Consider the following 19,489-nt stretch of genomic DNA (forward strand, 5'->3'; position numbering starts at 1 on the left):
AATAACAGGTATTTTCCTTTTACATCAAACAATAAAAAAACATGAGTTTCATTTTATAGTAGGTCACTTGTACAAAGTTCAGCTATATGTTGACAAGTTGATTTGAAAGTTCTCTTGTCTCAAGCATAAAACCAACAAACTATTGACCATGTTACAGTAATTTCAAAGGGAATCCATTGTTCCTGGTTTGCTTTTACATTAATTCAAAACAGATTCCTTGTTACTTAATAAATACTCTAACTCAAACCAAAGACCCAAACTAAATACATCCACACCCCCACGCAAATAACTTTAAAAAGGAAAGAGGGAGGGAAGAAAGGGGAGAAGGATTGAACTAAAGAAGGCAGGCAGGAAGGAAGGGGGGGAGGGAGGATGGGCCTTAAACTCACAGACATATTTTTAATATATTTTTACACACAATGGAGCATCTCTATCAAGCTGTTGATCTGTTTTAAAGAACCATCTTTTATAGCACAGCATACAATCAGCTGTTCATTTGCTCTGGCTCAATTTTTAACATAGTTTTGTCTTTAAAGGATGGCTGCCAATCTACAACCACCAGACAGTACAATTTCAGGACCACCTGTTTTATGTCTCCCCAATAGCCATTTGATACATTTGAAATAATTGACCCAAGTGCTAGCCAAATCTATTAACTTTATTCAGTGCTTCTTATGAGGCTTGAGAGATGGATATTGGCCTCAAATTACAAAGATAACTTCCCTAACCTTCAGGCATACTAGATTAGTAGGAACTGTTCCAGAAAAAAAGCTGCTCTCTCGAGGCCCTGGGCTACTATTTATCCCTCATGGGTGGCAGAACTTTTCACCGGTGTTTCTGAAGGTAATAAAAGACAAAATACACCAAAGTTACGGTCCCAAGTGCACATTCTCTCGGTCAGGGGTATCCTCCCTGACCTTCCAGAGGTTTCAAAATAGTAGACAAAAGGCAGCAGAAGCGGGAAATGAGGAACAGAAAGTTTACCAAACACAGATTATATCTCAACCCACTTCCTGTCTGCTCCCTTCTTGGCGCCTCTATCTCTGCACAACCCCTCGCCCACACACCTAAGGGATGTATAAACTTTCTCAGTGATCAGGTGAGCATCCAGTTACTTACCGTCTTTCTCCCTGTTTGCTTCTTAGTTTAAGTGCAGCTGAATAATCTCTCCGATTATTCACTTCTACTCAACAACACACCCCATATAAAATATGGAAAGAACTTTGACACAGGCCTACCAAGCAAGAAAAATTGATACATTCTTTAATAATATAAACATCAAGTCACATCTGCATGTTTTGCTGTTGAAATCTGATTTATTCATCTATAATCATAAATTCAGAACAAGGTTCTCATAAGAGGGTAGTAGGAGAGTTAGTTAGAGTCAGAGAAGATATGACCATGGAGAGTGAGTCAGAAAGAGATGTGAAGGCCCTGGCCAGTTGACTTAGCAGTAGAGCATTGGCCCTGCATGTGGAAGTCCCGGCTTCAATTACCAGCTAGGGCATGCAGGAGAAGCACCCATCTGCTTCTCCACCCCTCCCTTTCCCTCCTCTCTCTCTCTCTCTCTCTCTCTCTCTCTCTCTCTTTCTATCCTCTCCTCCCACAGCCATGACTCCAATGGTTCAAGCAATTTGGTACCAGGTGCTGAGGATGGCTCCATGGCCTGCCTCAGGTGCTGAAATAGCTCAGTTACAGAGCAATGGAGCAGCGGCCCCAGATGGGCAGAGCATCACCCTGTAGTGAGCTTACCTGGGCGCATGCGGGTGTCTGTCTCTGCCTTCCTACCTCCCTGCCTCCTGCCTCTCACTTAATAATTTAAAAAAAAAAGATTTGAAGATGCTACACTGCTGGCTTTGACACTGGAGGAAGGGGCCACAAGCCAAAGAATGTACATATCCTCTAGAAGCTAGAAAAGACAAAGGACATGATTCTCCCCTAGAGCCTTCCGAAGGATTAGAGCCTTGCTGGCATCTTGATTGTAGCCCAGTGAAATTCATTTTGGACTTCTGACCCTAGAACTGTAAGATAATAAGTTGGTATTGTTTTAAGCCACTAAATTTGTGGTAATTTGGTACAGCAGTAATAAGAAACTAATACACAGAGTTTTCTCAGCATGTAAACTCATTGTAGGCAGGATATGTGTCTTGTTCACTCTTAAATCCCTAATGTCTAGCACAGTTCCGTTCACAAGCAAGGCACACAATAAATGTTTGTGGAATAAATGAATGAAGTTCAATAACACAGCAAAATCAGAGCTTCCATCCTAGTGGAGTGCTGAAATCACTTACCTGGCTTTACCTGACCTCAGAAAGGGAAGAACAACACACCTTGCTATTAGGAAGCCTCCTTGAGCTTTTTGAGCCATGAAAATAATAGGGGCCCAGGGCAGAGAGACAATCCAGGGTTTAGCCATCAATGTCAGCAACAGAAACAAGACAAGTCACTGGGGCTTTGTGTGATATATGTTAAGGAGCTTGGGCTTTATTCTGTAGGCAATAGGGAGCCATTCAAGGATTTCAGCAAGGCAGAGACATTAAAATTTGCCTTTAGTAGAAATAGCACACTTAAAGCATAAGATTTAGAAATTCATGGATCAGAGAGGAGGTCAGAGCTAGAGTCATAAATGTAGGAGTTAGGAGCTCATAGTTGCTGACATATGTTTGCATTCGGATAACATTTTAATTAAAGGCACCCTCACCAATTTTCTTTCCTGCTTATAGTTATCTTCTGTTATAACATATCCCACTGAATTATGGTTCATGCCATCCCTGGTTTTCTCATGATTTTCTTGTTAACATATGGGCTCGATAAAAATCCCACAGCTCACCAATCCTTTTTTCTCTGTAGACAACAGCACATACTATTCCATCTTTAAGTTTTTAAAGAATTCTTCTCGGAACCGTTTCACAATTTTTTTTATTCATCCGTCCACTAGTGTTTCCTCTCAGGGAGTTGTTGGCACTGTTTAAAATAACTTGAATATTTTCTTAGGAGCTGGAATTTTCCTTCCAACTAACCCTTGTCTCTTTATTCCTTTCATCAGATTTCATAGCTGAGAGAGTGTCAGGAAAGGAAGGTAGAGGAAAATGATCTCTCCCCATTCCCTTGTTTTTTTTAAATCCCTAGAAATGAGAAGAGGCTTGCTCATGACTTGGAAGCGGTGGGCTGAGGCCTCCTAGAGCCATCTGGCTAGTTCCATTGCCAGCTTGAGTCAAGGCGACATTCACAAGAACCCGGGAGCTGCAGGGGCGCCTGAGCTGCGGCTGCCTAGTGGCATCTGGGGAGAGCACAGTGAGAATCTGCAGGAGGAATCAGCCCTTGCCTGTTCCTGAGTGCAGGAAACATGTCATGAGGGTTTATGGTCACACCATGGAGCACGATTGGAACATTTAGGCCATCAGAGGCTCCGCTGAAGGTAAAAGAGGAAAAAATGACTATGCTGATACTTCCAATATATTTTAGGACCTTAAAACAGCTCAACACTCACCTTGAATTTTACAAATCGGTTTTCAGAAATTAAAGTTTTTTAACATCTCTTTCCATTTTATTTGTTCTTTTCAGTTGGGGGGTAGGGATAAGTTTATTTATTCAGGTATGAGAAATGGCCAAGGCCATTACGTGTTACTTTTTATAGATCCTATAGATACACAAAACATCACGCAGTGGAGTGGAAGAAAACCTACTGCCTGAGTGAGGTTCTGGCTTGGGTTTCTGGACTCTAACCCAACCAGCTCAACTCTAATAAAGTTACTTAATTTTTCTGGACTTCTCTTTCTTTAAATGCAAAAGAAGAGGACTAAAGGCCCATCCTTCTGAACTAAAAATCTGTGTGTTGACATGGTAGCATGTTTCAGGGGTCTATATATGCTCTTGGTCAAGATCTGAAAAAGAAAAAGTTTTCTGAACCTCCCTCCATTCCTATTGGTTTTGCCCTTCTATCCTCCCCTTACCCCTTCTGCCTCCTGCCCACATGCCCATGCCACAACCCAGTCTCAGATATCAAGGGCAACCATTCGTCATGCTGGTACGGTGGAGAGGGGTGGAGACGCCTGAACAATTCCAGGTCTCCTCCTTCTGATCTCTTGGTGTCTGTGGCTGGCGCTGCTGGAGTGGACTTCAATCACTGCTTGTGGCAGAGCCAGCTCGTACTAGCTACTTGGGCTGCAGTGGAAGTCTCAGGACTGCTGCACCCAGTTGCTCCCACCTCTACAGGTTTGGCTCCCAGCTGCTTACTAGATCCCTGGGCTGCTGGGTAGTTACTTGTTGCTTGTTTCATACTTCCTCTAGAGGGCAGCACAAATCACAGTCCCTGCCAAGAACTGTAGATGGGGACAACTCAAAGAGGCAGGACTGGCTTGTAGAGTTCATTCAAATCCCCCTAGCCTGGGTTGATGTAATAATAATAGATTTTAAAAACACGTGATTATTTTGAAGATTAAGTGAGATAACATATAATATGTTTTGTTAGACTCTGTGGATTGTCTACCTAACAGCCTTCCACACCTACCTTTCTCTTGTTCTCATTCTTTCCAAACTTCCTTGAGGCCTTCAGAAGTAGCTTACACAAAACAGGACTTTATTCTGAATATTCTGAGTTTCAATAGATTCCCAGAGATAGAAATATCATGCCCCTCAAACTCTCTCCATCACTCACGTGCCCCTCTCCCTACAACTGCCTCTAGAGTACCCTTCTCTCTCTCTCTCTCTCTGTAGAATGCTTTCTTTGACTTTTTTGGTCCACGTAGGAAAAATACCTCCTGGATTCATTCTGAACTCAAACGTCTTCAAGGTTTACAAAATACCTGGAGAGAAATGGACCTGGCTGACCGAGCATTGGATCGGTTGTCTGCCTCTAGCCCAATCAGCTATGTCCAGGAGTCCTGGCCGTGTTACATAAAATGACATAGAGGACCCATGAGAATTCTGTGGGGGTGGCAGTTCCCAGAGATGAGGAACAGCAGAAAACAAGAAATGTGTAGGGTGGAGGAGTTACGTAAGAGGCACAAAACTAGGTTTTAGCCCTTAAGAAGATTATCATGTATTTGAGGAACATTAAGAAACATTAAGTCTTCAGATAAAATAGATTTTGATGCTGAGGGTGTTAATATTAAAAAACAAACAAACAAACAAAGCCTCCCAAACAGTCAATAGTGATAGAAGAAATCCTGTACTTTTTTTAGATCCAGTCAATGAAGCCCAGTGCCGTGTTGGGTGTGGAGTGTAGGCACTGCCCTTTCTTCTGCCTTGGAAGAGAAGAAATAAGAGCACTTATTCAAAGTAAAAGATGGCTAAGAAACAAGCCTACTCTGAGAGGGGAAACATTTAAAGAGGGATCTATCTCCCCTGGGCAGGAATTAATGGAATTAAGCCATGAGGGGGGGATTTACTATACACATGAAAGAGGCTACAAAATAAGACAGGATTGAGTAGCATAATTAGAGGCTATGAAAAAGAGATGGAGAAGTCTGGTTCTGCGAAGCCCACGGATCTTGGCCTGAGTGAATAGTGAAGAAGGCAGAGGGGACTAGGGCATTCCTGGAGGGGATACGGTGAACAAGGGAACTGATGTTGGAGGGAAACATGTAATGGGGCACAGAGCAGAAGTCCTTAAACTGTGGGATGCATGGTGAAAACCCCCAGTGTGCCTATAAAATGCAGATTCCTGGGCTCCCTGTGCAGAGATTCTGATTTAGTTGGTCGGGAGTGGGTCCCAGGATTGGACAAGCTTAGTGAGCCCTTTAGTGGACATGGTTAGTGAGGCTGTGCCTCAGGCGGTCTCAGAGCACAGCTTGAGAAGCACTGGTCCTGCCTACTGGGCAAAGAAATGGTTTCTCCTTTTGAGTATGTGTTCCCTCGGTGACAGCAGCTAACTACCAAACTATGCAGTCCCTTGTGATGGCCCAGGACAGCTGCTCTCAGCCAGTGTCACCATAGCCACCTCATAGGCTTCTTCATGTCCTCAATCCCCAGAGGGGCTATTTGGCCACCAGTTGATCTTATCTTTATGACAGAGCCTGTGCATTGTGAGGTATTGACACCCAGCTCAAGATGCAACAGAAATTGTCTAGGCTTAAATTCTTCTTAGACAATGTTGCTGTTTATATGTCTCGCTAATTCATTCAGTTACCTTTGATTATCTACCCAGAGTTAATTTTTTTATATAAACTTAATAATCAGCATTTATGTAATAGTGAAAGGGTGATTTGTTTATCTTAATTTTATGAAAGAAGCTGTTTGAAAAGGAAGAGTTTCTATTCTAAACTTCTCACTATTTATTAATCATACACTGTCTTTTTTTTTTTCTAAGCCACTTTCTGTCTCCTCTCCTATAATTCAACCCACATAATTTCTATTAAATTTCTAATAAGGTATTATTTTACAATAAGAAACAAAGTTAAGAATAAGTCAGATCACTTTCAAGGTGTTGGGACTGAAACTGAGTTTTCTTAACACCCTCCCCCGAAGGTTTTTTTTTTTTATTAAACCATTATCTTTTCATTATTTTATTCTTGAATTATTCCTTTCACTTGTTTTCAGAAAAATTTTAAATGCCATAAGGTGTTTTCCAGTTACTTGAACTAGGAATTCCAAGTACACACAGAATGATTAGGCCTTCCTCCTTCTTTGTTCAAACTGATCTTATTTTTCATCTCATTCCCAGTGTGATTTTTGCAACCACATTTTTCTGGACCTATCATTAGGATGAGAATGGAAAAGTATTTGCCTTCTGTTGTCATATTCGTTTAGTCCAGTGGTCGTCACTCTATCATCAACATGTATAGTCTTTGAGTCTTCTATTTAATTTCCATCTAATCCCATTCTATTGGAAATGTTACTTCTATTCAGTGGTTAACTGGTTAACTCTTCCAATAATCAGAAGAAAGAACTATGATGACCCAATCTGCTTGTGCTCCAAGGGCCAGACATAATTCTATTTGAAATCTCTGTGTCGTGAGGTTGGTCTGGTTCTTTGACCTACATCACCCAGGAATACACAAGGTGAGAAACAACATTTATTGGGCCATCGGCATCTGTAGTGCATTAGCCCAACTTTTCTTACATGTGAACCATACCAGTCTAGCCAGGCAAACAATACATAATACAATAGCTGTAAGTACATAAGTTGATCTCTATGATTCTGAATAATATACACAAAGCCTCCCCCAGCATGGTGTTCTGATTCTTTATCATTGTCTAATAAATTACCCTAAAACTTAGAGGCTTAAAGCAACAGCCATTTTATTATAATCCCACGATTTTGTGGCTCACAGCATTCAGGCAGAGCCCAGCCAGTCAATCCTTCTGTTCCCAGCGATATCCAGTCCAGAGTCTTTACTCACAAGTCTGTACTTTGATAGGAATGGGTGGAAAGCTGAACTTCGCCGGGAATGCCAACTGGTTTCTTCAGCAAAGTGGTCTCAGGGTAGTCATCTTACCCAGCAGAGCTTCCGGAGGGTTCAAGGCACAGGAAGTAGAAATCACTAGTTCATGAGGACCTGGGCCCGGAATTGCCACAATGTCACTTCTACCATATTCTATTGATCAAGCAATTGCATCCCTTCCTGTGCAACAAGAGAGAGAGGAATAGTAAAGAACATGTGGCCATCTTTAACCCATCACAGAGATTTTTTACCATGCGTCTGTAGAACATGTAGCAAGGCCAGGCCCAGTGTAAGACTCTGGAGGAAAGTTAACTTGCTCCCTGTCACTAACAAGCCCACAGCCTAGAGGAGAAGTTGATGTGGTATATAGTTCCTACTCACAATCTTTCGGGAACTCTCTGAAATTATAAATCAGTGAAATTAGGAGTGAATTTTAGAAGGAGATAATTTTAAAGGTAAAAGAGAAAAAAATATCCACTGTCTAATCATCTCCAGTTGCCCATAATTCAAATGTTTATCTAATAATACTTGGCATACAAATAAACTGTGATGTGGAACTGAAGCTTGAAGGACTAAAAGGGAAAAAATGGCAGAGATAACGTCTTTGAGGAATAGATCCTGGGCATGCCAAGAAGAAATTGTAGTCTAAGCTCAGTGATAGTGGAATAAGTTCCAAAGGACTTCAGTTCTCATCTGTGAGGCAAGTGGTTAGGCCGGTTATCACCCTTGGCAAATCTGTCAATCACCAATCAGAAAAGGCTTACTCTTGTAACAAACCGTTAGGATTATAGAGGAAAGGCAGAGCATCATCTTGTAAGAAGAGAGAAGATGATGTTGCCAGTTCAGCAGCCTTGCATCGAGGATGCTGCTTCACCCTCAAGCAGAGCTGTTAGGCATGAAGCCACTTAGCTTAATAGGCTGACATGTCACAGTTGGCTGACGTTTGAGATTTCTAGTAAGAGGTAGAATAATACAGTCAGACCAAAATAGGATATTGTATTTATAAAACAAAACTATGGTAAAGATTTTGACTATAGAGAAACTGGTTTAGACTCTGCTTTTTAGGGATGTTTCCTGAGAGGACACAACCATCAAATCTCTGACCTGCAAACTGTTCCCTGAATGCCATGTTCTTTTGGGACTCTGGGCTTAGAGGCCCATGTTGTTCTTACACCTGGAACATGTGGGTCATACTGGAAAAGGGAAAGGAAAACATAAGAAGTTGGCTGGGACTAAAGAAGTGGCTCCAGTCATCCAGTATTTGGAAGGCACACATTTTCCCAAAAGGGATATAGAAGACAACTGCTGTTGTTTAGACAAGAGAGAGATCAGTGAGGATCCACCTTGTGGAAAAAGCCTTTTGTAGGATATATAAGTTTTAGTTAATCCGAGATGTTGAAGAAGATTTCAGACTGGCAAAACAGCACATGTAAGAAACAGATGTGGTTCCGGCCGGTGGTGTTTGTGTGCCTACTCGGTGGCAGGCATTGGCTGCTGATAATAAGCAAAGCATGGGACCAGGACACATTCGGGAGACCTTGCGTCTAGCCCAGTACCGGTGTCTATGGGTGATTGAAGAATGTTGGGAGAGAGGGTTAGCAACATAGGCATGGCCAAGTTGAAAGAGATATGAGTCCTCTACTGAAGCCAGTATTCCCCATACTAGAAGTAGAAATTTCTTTGTTTGCCTCAAAGAGCTCTTGATAGATTCTTTTCCACAAGCATAACCTATATTTCACAGAAAAAAAAAGAATAGCACCTGCACAATATATCTATCTCTGTTGTCATCACTGTTAAGCATAACTTATATATGAGATCAAATATAAGCCTACTGGTTCTTGGTACGCACTGACTTCTAGTTCTTATATATTTCTTGGTTTAGACGTGATCTGAACTGTGTATTGTACAATGATTCTCGAACATCACTGGATTTGCTTAGATGAGCAGTGATGAAGTAAGGGGTAAACTATTTCACGTGCTATGTTTCTCTAAATCACATTATTAAAATATTCAGTTTACTCCAAGAATATGAAGCTAGGAGAAGGAAGAATAAAAAATATTCATGAGTTAGTCTTTGAACAGGGAAGATAATAGTAATCCCCTGTCCCCTCACCATTATCACCAATATTCTCACTCTACCCATCACTTAAGTACAACTTCCTCCATGGTGTTTTCTTTAACATTTCATCCTCAGCTGATTATTTCTCTCCCTGATCTTTCTTGTACATATATACATATAATTTTTTAAATTCTCTCATCAATTTTTAGAAACTAAAAATTTTGAGAATTTGAGAAACTAATAAAAATTTTGAGAATAAGAAGTCAATCCTATACATTTTACATTGCTCAATATAAAATTTGAGCTAATAATAAAAAAATAATAAAAACCAGCATACTTAACTGTGCCAAGAGCTTCAATTACACTATTAGATTTAATTTTTACAATCATCCTTTGAGCATGGTATTTTCATTACCCCCACTTTACAAATGAGGAAACTGAGACATAATCAATGTTATATGGACAAAAAATGATAAATTTAGGATAGGAATTCAGGTATTCTGACTCCAGAGTCCATTTGCTTAACTACTTCTCAAAACAATACTGATAACATTTATTGAATATTTACTGTGTTCCAGGCATTTAACCCTTTGAGTAGTGAATTTTTTTCATGCTCGCTGACCCCTAGGAGTGAGGGTTTTTTTTTTTATGAAATTAGTTACAGTTACAGTTTTATTAACTTAAAATCATGTTTGTTTGATAACCAATTTATGAAAACAAGAAGAACATACATTTGCCTTTTTTTAATGTTGCCTTACACATTTTTAAAATAAATTAATCATACTCTGGATGGTCAGGAGGCATGAGGACGTACATGAACGTTTGTACTACTCAAAGGGTTAATTAAATACATTACATGAATTATCTTATTTATTTTTTATATGTATCTATGAGGTAGGTATCATTTTAAGGATGAGGAAACTGAGAGGTAGTGAGGTTTTTTGGTTTTTTGAGTGCATTTAAGTTCTGCTCTCTTAGCAAATTTCAATGATATAATACTTTGTTATCAACTCTTTTCACCATGTTTTACATCAGAGAGACAGTACATTTTAACAGCTTTGTCAAAATCATATAGCTAATAGGGACTGGAACTCAGAATGTGACTAGCTGTATATGACTCAGTCTAGAGCAGCGGTTCTCAACCTGTGGGTCGCGACCTTGGCGGGGGTCGAACGACCAAAACACAGGGGTCGCCTAAAGCCATCGGAAAATACATATTTGTTATACAATACATTTTTAAATAAAATATTTCTTTCCGATGGCTTTAGGCGACCCCTGTGTTTTGGTCGTTCGACCCCCGCCGGGGTCGCGACCCACAGGTTGAGAACCGCTGGTCTAGAGACTAAACTTCTGCCTAACATAGAAAAGGTGAAGTATTGATACATAGAATGCTTCACCTACTGTGGGAACGCCTTTCGTACACTAACATCCTTGTTGCTAAAATTCTCTTACTTCAACCATTTTTCTTCCATGACATGCTTTCCAATGTCTTGACTATATTAGGCTTATTTTAAATAATATCATCTTAAAACAGGTCTTCTAAATGAAAGCAAATCGTTCAGGGAGGATTTGATTAGCCTGTGTCATCAGTCTGGTCTGCCAAACAAAATTCCTAAGCTCTTAAGCCAAGATCATTGCCACTCTCCTTTCCACGGCCCTCAGCCCCAAGCAGGGATGTCGGTTGGTTCCCGTCTTCTGCCACAAGTGCGCTCAGCCCGTTTCTGAATGTAATCGTGCTTAGGATTTCCATCTCCATTATGACTGGGGTATCAGGAATGCTTTCCATTTTGAATGATGGAATTTCTATCAATCACTTAAACAAAGGGGCTTGTAATTCTTATATAACAGCAGACAAGACAAAAATGGCTGCTGTCCTTATTTTAGTGGCCCAATGATGTCAGGGCTAGTGTCTCTTCGATTCCCTCAGCCTTTTCTTCCCAGTTACAAGTGCAGTCAAGTCAAGGGAAAAAAAGTGAAGGTCTATGACCATTCTGTTCCTTTTAAAAGAACAACAAATCTTCCCAAAGATATCTTCAGCAAACTTCCCCTCTGTCATTGGCTACACTTGGATCACATGGTACTTACTGCTGCAAGGGGCTAACATGACTGCTAGGAAGCAGGAGGATGTGGCTGCTATGACTAGTTTAGACCTCTCATAATCCATAGCCTAGGGCTGGGCACATTGCTGCCCAAAAACAAGGAAGGAAGGAAGGAAGGAAGGAAGGAAGGAAGGAAGGAAGGAAGGAAGGAAGGAAGGAAGGAAGGAAGGAAGGAAGGAAGGAAGGGAAGGGAAGGAAAGAAAGAAGGAAGGAAGGAAGGGAGAGAGGGAGAGAGGGAGGGAGGGAGGGAGGGAAGGAGGGAAAGAAGGAAGGAAGGAAGGAAGGAAGGAAGGAAGGAAGGAAGGAAGGAAGGAAGGAAGGGAGGAAGGAAGGAAAAGGTCTTGGATACCAGAGAGGCATATAACAGTATCTGCCATAGTAGAGTATGAAAATCATCTGTGGCCCTAGAGCCAATGTCTAACTTGTTTGGGGATGAAATTAATCTTTGGGCAGCAATATATAAGTCCAGTTACAGCCTCCCTCACTAGCATGTTGGTATCTATTCCAGTTTCCTGCTGGAACTGAAATCCAGCTACAAACAGAAGCCATGAATTCAGCAAATTCTTGCCAATCTCTTTTTCGGAACCCTGCAACCAGTTATAACCTTCAGCAATCTCAACAGATATCCCCGATCTTGGACTTAGACTTGACCCTTACGAATCAGAGCTGTTTGTTGCTCATGAGTATCTGCTTCATGCCCCATTGTACCTTTCCAATTCAGTCTTCTTAAATTTGGACTTGGGCCTGAATTGAGTTTTGGTCTTGGCTGGCTTTAGCTCAAATCCTCTTCCTAGCTGGGAACTCCCAGCATGCCTTGACGCGCAAGTCACATTGTTTATGACACATAAATAGATTACTAAATAAATTCTTGTTGAATTGCTTTGAATATTTAAATTCCTAGGATGTCAACTGCTGTTACTAACAGCAATAGCCATCTGTCAGAAATGCTATTAAGGAAGTAACCTCATTCCATGAAGATTTGCAGCAAGGAATCTTTAATTTATTAGACAATATTGTCAAAGATAAATGAAGTTTTGTTTTTAAGAAAAACTTTTGAAAGTTCCATACATTGAATAATAAACCATAACAACAATCGAACAGTGATAAAACAGGACAAGTCTGAATATGGGTTGATCTTGTGCTATACGGCCAATCTACACTGAATTTTTTATAACTAAGCTTTCAGATAAAAGAAATAAAAGCATGAAGTCAGAAGACTTATAGAATAACTGAGCAAATATGATAGCATCATATATGAATCCTGATATCTATATTCCAGGAAATATCTCATCTGAAAAGTGAAAATACTTTCTTTTACCAAAATAATGAGAATTATTTAACCTACAATATTTTCCATAGCTCAGGGCTAAGAATAATTACAATAACCACATTTTCCTAGAGTCCTGGTACTTTTGCATAATTCTACAAAGCGTTTGATATTCTGGGTTTTTTTTAAATTGGTTTATTGTATATATAGCCTATTGAAAGCCATCTGAAAGTCTTTTTACAAAAGACAATTTTTGGTTTATTTTTTTTAAGGGGACTGCCCAAAGGAAGTTAATCAGTTCCTGGTATACAAATTTTTTGTCATCTAGCTTTTTACAAAATGTAACTTATTAGAAAAATGAAAAATAAATAGGTAGATCACATGTGACTTTCATACTCTGTCAATTGAGTATTTAATATGAAGATTTGAATGGCAATGACATCAAGGTTGAGTTGGCCAGCAAAAAGCACTACAGACATCGTGCCTATGTTACTTACTAGGGGAAAGTTTGTATACTGTGGTTACTGGGTATGCCTATATCAGGGATGATACTTGATTATAAAAGTTCAGAAATTCAACCTATTTTCTTACTGTCCTGAGGGTCTACTGACCTCTTAAGGTAGAGCCACAACTTTCCTTCAGGGAAATCTTTATTATATGCGGCTTAAGTGTCTGTTTGTGGCCGATAGCTTATTGGTTGCTTGCATAACTGTACTAGCCAATGGGTGAAGTTGCCATGGCTGAACACAAATTGAGCGGGTCAGGGGGAAGATGAACATTTGTTTGCATTGGCAATCATCTGCTTTTGAAACAATTTAAGGCTGAACGCAAATTGAGCGTGTCAGGGGGAAGGTGAACATTTGTTTGCATTGGCAATCATCTGTTTTACATAAAAACTACGTCTTAACATAATTTCTTTTAAGAATGCCTCCTAGAAAATACAGCACTGAAGAGGAGAGAAAAGGAGCTAAAGCTGCACAAAAACGGCTTTCTTGACAAAAAGAAACCACTGAGCAGAGAAAGACAAGGTTTGCTTCAGTTGCAGAGCAAATGCATCTTTCTCGGCAAAATGAGACTGATGAGCATAGAGAAACAAGGCTTGCCTCAGATGCAAGACAAAAAAGCCTGTCTCGACAAAATGGGTCCCTTGAACAAAAGCAGGAGAGAAATGCAAAAAAACGACAGAGTAATGCTGACCGAAACGCAAAAAGAATTGATTTGGCTCCGTCTCAAACAGGGTTGCCATTTCATTTGAGACGTAGACAATTTCCTGTAAAACTTGCCTTTGCTATGACCATCAATAAGTCTCAGGGCCAAACGCTTAAGCGTGTTGGCATTTTTTTACCTGAGCTTGCATTGGACACGGTCAACTTTATGTTGCCTGTTCAAGAGTTTGTGAAAGAACGAATGTAAAATTAAAAATAATTGATGGTCCTCTGCAAGGCGAGCTTAAAAATGATGGGAAGATCTACACAAGAAATGTTGTGTACAAAGAGATCTTTGACATGTGAATTAACATTTTATTATTTAAATCACCTTTATTTATTGAGCTAGCGGTGGTTCTTAAGAAATGTACCGCCAGTGGTTTCCTTCATTGCACTCTACTTTAAGCAATTAAGCAAGTAGAAGGGGGAAACCCCGTGGGGCACTAAGCAAAGGGGCGTCCTCACCGCCTGCCCTGGGTAATTCAGTTTGAATTAGCAGACACCTTTGCACAAATCATTTTAATTACAATTTATAATATCTAGAACAGCGGTCATTTTGTATGACCGCCGGGCTTTCTAGTTTAAGTATAATTGAATGAATGCTTACTTGAGACCTCAGAGTACCATCCCTTGACCAGGCATGCCAACTCTGATTGATTTGTACTGGCTGTGGACACTGTGCTGGAAAAGGTTCTGAGATTTCATCCAGACTCAATGGGAAACATGTTCACTTCATTATGGTATCTGTCAGGGATAGAGGGGAAGTGAGGGTGCAGTTGGCCCTTGGGGCCCTGCAGAAATTGATGGCTTGAGTGTGTTGTACAGTCATGAGTATTTGAACTCTAAAGAAATATCAGCTGAAGACAGCAGTTTGGTGTGTGGTCTAACTAATATAGAATTGTTCTCTCGGTGATAATTAGATATTAGGAGAAGCTGCACATTGAGCCTACTCTTGGTTCATGGATTGTGTAATTAGAGTAGAGCAGGACATCTGTCCTCCTATCTGCTGGGCCTGTGGAGTGGCACCCTGCTCGTCTAACAGTTATTAATAACTGAGTGTATGTGAGGCAGATTGGGTTGTACTTATATTACCTCATTTAATATGTTATCACATTTAATCCTCATGTCAACCATTTTCCAGATGAAAAAAATAGAGACTCAGAACAGTTCAGAAAGTCTCTCTAGGTCACAGACATAGTAAGGGGTACAGATGGGACTGAAACCCAGGCAGTCAACATCTAGGGTTGATACCCTTAAGTCCTACAGTAGTCTGCAACTGTAAATCAAATTGAATTAAATAAGTGTTGGTTGAAGGGGAAAAGACTAGGGTACAACCTGGTTTTATAGCATTTGAGTCAAGCATTGGATGTTCAAAGATGATTTCTCCACTGTGACTCTAGAAATACTATTTTAATGCAACCTCAGTTCACCTGGATTTCCGTTGTCCTTCTCTGGTAAGGCCACCCCAGGGACATGTATAGGATGTGTTACCTAAAAATTTCTACATAAATCATGACATTGTCAATCATATCTCCTTTTAAACATGCCCCGGGAATTGGTTATTTAAAAAAAAAGAAAATCTGTTGGCAAATGCTCTTTAAAAGGAAAAATCTTCTTGTAATAAAAATAATCAGCCCCTGTTCTGTTTTACAGGTTTGATTTTTTTTTAGCACCACATTTTTATTTTTATTTTATTTTATTTTATTTTTTGGCAGGTGGGAGGTGATTGTTTTGAGAGGGGAGAATTTAGCCCTGGAGAGAAATCAGGAGCCAAAGCCAGAGAAACCCATTTGCTTTTTTTATCCTTCTTCTTAAATCTAAGAGGTAAAGTGGGATTTAGACCAGGACTGGACATGGTTGCACTGGAAATGAATTCCTCCGCCTGGGTAGTTACTGTCCCCATGCCAAGGGACAGTGACCTACCCAGCAAGACTCCCCAAAGTAGACTCCATAGCAGCCTGGTCAGCACCCTGAACCAGACCACCAGCATCTGGAAGGCCAGCATCATTCAGTTTGGGGGAAAGAACAAAGACAGGAGAGAAAAACATTCATCAGTCCTCATACGAAGGCCAAAGAGATCTTTCATAACCTCTCCACACATTCATCCAAGGGTGAACTCTCAAAAAGGTCCAATGGCACTTTCTCACAGAGAGCCCTCATCTTGGGAATCTTAATGGGATTCTCTCCATGCATGTTGAGTTTGCCTGGATTTGTCTCTGTTTACTTAACTGATTTACAGAGCCATTTCGAATTGTGAAAACTCTGGAGCCAGGAATTTGAAAGGGGAGGGAGACACAAAACCAGACTGAAACCTGTGCTCCTGGAATAATTGTTTGCTGTGCCAGCTGCTTTATAAATCTTCCCTTATTGTTATTTAAATTGTGTTTTAAGAAGGTGAAAATTTCTCCCTAAGCTATATATAGATCAGTGCTTCTCAAACTTTTCAGCTGAAGGGCCTCCAACAGCAGCAGGGCTGAGCCACACACTCTGCACCAGACCCCACCCACTCTCCGACATCTGAGGCTCATAGAAGGAGCCTGCGCAAAAGCACATCTTCCTCGAGATCTGTTTTAGCTATTAAAAAAAAAATCACCTAGATTTTATACCCCTGCTTTGGCCCTGGGGGTATGAGTTATCCCAGCATGGGAAGAAGGGTACAGGTCATGTGTCCGCCTACTGAGCCATTAGATCAGCACCCAATCATCTAGTCTGAGCTTGGAGGTCACGTGGAGGACCAAATGTCATAGACCTGTACACTTTACTTAAAGTAATATAACTCACCAAACTGTGTGTGCTACAATCAGAATTTCAGTTCCTTTCTCAAATTCAAAAGAATACACTGAAGTGAAGGTAAGTTGAACTGATTATGGTAAAGACAGAGGAGACAGGGAAGGGAGAGGATGATGTGTGTACCTTCAGCCTGGCAGAGGCTCCGTGGAATGTGAACGTCTTAAGTGAGGGCTGAGAGGGGAGAATGTGGTGTACAATAACTATGCAGCCACACGCCGCCGAACAGTGTTTGTCAACAACAGACAGCATACGCCACAGTGATGTACCACATAGCCTAAGTGTGCAGTAGGCTCTCCTATCTAGGTTTGTGCAAATACATGCTATGATGTTCACACAACAAAATCATCTAATGATGCATTTCTCGGAACATATCCCCGTTGTTATTTATGTGTGACTATATTCTGAATCATATATATCATAGTATTTTTATAAGAAGGGTTATGGAGAGAACATGTACAAAAGCGATGTAACTCTCTTCAGTGATCATAATGGTGGTGAGAGAACTGGTGTGTTACCCTGAGTCTGCTGTGTATATTGTCAGACGAAGCTGTAGCTTTCCAGAATGTCCCACAGTTGTCTGAGTCCCAGCATCTGTCTTCTAGATCAGTGGTCCCCAACCCCCAGGCCATGGACCGGTACTGGTCCGTGGGCCATTTGGTACTGGTCTGCAGAGAAAGAATAAATAACTTACATTACTTTCGTTTTATTTATATTTAAATTTGAACGATGTTTTGTTTTTAAAAAATGACCAGATTCCCTCTGTTACATCCATCTAAGACTCACTCTTGATGCTTGTCTCGGTCACATGATACATTTATCCATTCCACCCTAAAGGCCAATCAGTGAAAACATTTTCTGACATTAAACCGGTCCGTGGCCCAAAAAAGGTTGGGGACCACTGTTCTAGATAGCTCACTGTGTTTGCACTGAGGACATGTCCCCCAGGGCTGCTCCCAGACAATGAATGAGCATGATGGGGGTACATTAGTGCAGGCTTGTTCCTGCGGGGCACCTACAAGTGGCCGTTTTGGCTAGAGGGCTCCCCATTTGCCTGGCCAAAACTTCCTTAGAACCCAGCAGCAGTCTGAGGCTCTTCCTGCCAGTCCTCCTTCCCTCCCCCATCCCTCTCACAGGCGTTAAGACTTGCCCTTGTGTTCTGCAGACTGTCCCTGCTACCTTGTGTCCTTCCCTTTACTATTCGAAGGTGGTTCCCCTCCAAAATCTCTTGCACGTCTGATCCCGTCTTGGTGTTTGCCTCTTGCAAGACCTGAACTAACCTAGAAACAAATGGGTAATTATGAGATAGTCTAATTGCTAGGATTCTCAGTATGAAAGAAAGAAGATATAATATAGAATTAAAAACCCTGAGTTCCACCTGTAAAATGGAAGTATCGGTATAAAGGTATGAGGTATTTTATCTTTAAATACCAACCAACCTCCAGGATGGTCTCCAGTGATTCTGTTCTCTGGAGAGTCATGGCCTTGTGTAGTCTCCACTCCTTGCCTGACCTGTGCAGCCAGTAGGAATAGCACAGTCTGACTTCCAAGGTTGATCATAAAAGACATTGTAGTTCCTGCCTTGTTCTCTGGGATCACTTGCTCTGGGGGAATCCAGCTATCACATCATAAGGACACTTAAGCAGCCTCTGGAGTGGTCCTGGTGGGGAGGAACCGAGGCCTCCTGCCAACAGCCAGAACCAACTTGCCAGGTTTAGAGGGCACTATCTGGGGAGCGGATCATGCAGCAAGCCTTCAGATGACTGCAGCTCTAGCCAAGGTCTTGTTTACAGTCCGCGAGAGACCTGAAGTCACAACCACCGAGCAAAACCATTCTTGGATTCCTGATCCACAGTAACTGTTTGAAATAATAAATGTTTATTGTTTTAAACAGCCATGTTTTGGGATAATTTGTTACATAGTACTAGATAACTACCACACACACACACACACACACACACACACACTTTATAATTTTGTCCATTCATTGAAAAGGCATAAAAAAATGTTTCTCCCAGCAGACTCCGCTAATGCTCCGACAGGCCTTGAAATACCATTTTGCTCTAAGAGGATCCAGGATAGGAAAGGTACAAAAAGGACCTGAACATCTAATCATTCCAGCTAGCAAGGAAGTTACCAAAACCGTCTAGGGTCCTTCCTGAAGGTCTTAGGAGTCAACTTCAGTGATACCCACAAGCCCAAGATGGGATAAGAACTTCAATCATGATAACAACAGCAATGGATTGAAACCTATTAAAAATATATAAATCCATGAATCATTATGATGTTAAAAATAATTGTTCACCTTCAGAGAATAATGGGGAACAAAAAAACAAGCGTTTATTACCTTCTTATATAAATTGTACCACTGGCTTACTAGAAGAGGAAAACATCTCTTTATAAAAGTATTCCAGCTAGTAAATGACAAAGAAATGATAGACTTAGAATTTTGCAACCCCTAATGAATTAATGAATATAGACATTACTAACAGCTTCTGCCATCACAAAAGAGAGATAACTATACATTATGTACCTCCTGAAGAAAGAATAGTATGGCACCTGTAGTCTTGCCAACTAGATCAAACTGAAGCCAAATTAAGCTTCTGGATCCAGCTGCCAATTTGTAGGAAATACAGATAACAGAAGAATATGTTGAACTGCACCATGCATTCAATCAGCAAATTCAC

The sequence above is a fragment of the Saccopteryx bilineata genome, chromosome 4 (assembly GCF_036850765.1).
Source record: "Saccopteryx bilineata isolate mSacBil1 chromosome 4, mSacBil1_pri_phased_curated, whole genome shotgun sequence".
Classification (NCBI taxonomy): domain Eukaryota; kingdom Metazoa; phylum Chordata; class Mammalia; order Chiroptera; family Emballonuridae; genus Saccopteryx; species Saccopteryx bilineata.